Source organism: Myotis brandtii, unplaced genomic scaffold (assembly GCF_000412655.1).
Source record: "Myotis brandtii unplaced genomic scaffold, ASM41265v1 scaffold345, whole genome shotgun sequence".
In the NCBI taxonomy this organism is placed as follows: Eukaryota; Metazoa; Chordata; class Mammalia; order Chiroptera; family Vespertilionidae; genus Myotis; species Myotis brandtii.
The window spans coordinates 2,077,663-2,079,430 of NW_005363283.1; positions in this window are offsets into that span (position 1 = coordinate 2,077,663).

The following is a 1,768-nucleotide window of genomic DNA, read 5'->3' on the forward strand; positions in this document are numbered from 1 at the left end:
TGAACACCAGGAAGTGCATGGAGCACCTCTAGGTACCTTTCCCCCCTCCACCCCCCGCCCCCAGGCTCCCATCACTGGATGGCCAACAGGGAACCAAGGGGAACCAGGCTGGGTGGCAGTGGAGCAGGACTGGGGACTGTTGAGCAGGCGCAAGGCAGACCTCCTGGTCCCTCCCCCCAGCTGGCAGGCTCCAGTCAATCCTCAGTTTCTCCTGAAAGGAATGTGGTGCCTTCACTGCACAGCCTCCCGGGATGCGGACTCACTGCTGTGAGAGGCTCCAGAGCAGAGACTTAAACAAGGACTTCGGCACCTGCAGCGTCCCTCAGCCTTCACTGCTGGGAGGTGGACAGAGAGCATCAGCTTTAAAGCACAAACACCCTCCTCGGGAAAAACCGCCACCTCCCTACTCCACAGCGGCTTCCCTGTCTGAAGAAAGTGCACATGCTCCTCCCTGCGGGATGTGCAGGGCCAGAGCCTGAGTTGAGTGGCTCTGGGATGGGGGAGGGGCCAAGCCAGGTGGCTGGGCCAGTGCAGGGATGGAGGGAGGGAGGGCGGGGCAGGAGCAAGGGGGCATCCCTGGTTTTAAATGATATCTTTATCTCCGTTTTATAACTGGAAAAACTAAGCCATGAGGAGACAGAGAAGTGGCCCAGGAGAAAGGGGAGCAGCCCCACCCGCCAGCGCCCTCGCACTCCACCCACCAGGCACCCTCAGGACTTCCCTGGTGCAGAACCAGGTGCTCATGGGAAGCTTAAGGAGTGTCCCCAGGATTGTAAACACTCACTGTGCTGGGTGACATGGGAGGGGTGGCCTGCCAGGGGCCATCGACCAGGAAATCAGCTCCAGGCACCACTTCGCACTGGCCCACCTAGATGCAGGGAGGTGAGCTCGGGGCCTCCCTCCACCCCAAGGACCGGGCAACGTGACTGAGAGTCCAGGCTCAGCACCCCTGAGAGCAGCAATCTGGGATGCCCGCACCTCTGGGTGAAGAGCCACACACAGCAGCGCTCAGCCGCCCACCCGGTGTATGCAGGGCTGGGAAGTGAAGCGGCCAGGATATGAACCAATGGCCTTTCATCCCTAGCTGCCGCCTTCGGGCCCCTGATCCAGCCCCTCAGAGTCCCCATTTGTTTGACCCTAAACCTGGAATAATGATGCCAGTCTTGCAAGTTGTGAGAAAGGTTAGAAATAAGGGATGCAAAGAATCCAGAACAACGAATGTTTCTTGGTGGGAATGGAACACATGGAGCCCATGTACCGGAGCGAACAGCACAAACACTCGTCCTCCCCACACCATGTGCTGCCCCCTCTAAGTTCCTGAGGCCTTACCTCACTGGTGCCTGGCTCCAGGGAGACCGCCTGCTCTGAATCCCAGCGGGCACCAACCACTGGCTGGGGTAGGCCAGTCCACTCTGTGCCTCACTGACTTACCTGCACAATCAGGTAGCAATGCTGGATGACGGGCACTGAGGCAACTCCCACGTGGCAGGGAGAGCGCCCTTCTCCTCATTCAGGACCACATTCAAACCACTGCTAGGGCCAGCCTGGTCCTCACTCCTCAGCCACGCACTGAGCTGAGACCAGAGGGTAGCTGTGCTCACAGCTGAGCTCTTCAAACTCGCACCAAGTCCTACAGACTGGCACCCGCCACCCGGAGACAGGCAACCAATACTCAAAGATTGGCACCTGCCACCCAGAGACAGGCACTCAACACCCAGAGACTGGCACCCACGAGAGCCGAGCTGATCTCCTGGCTCTCCCAGCATTG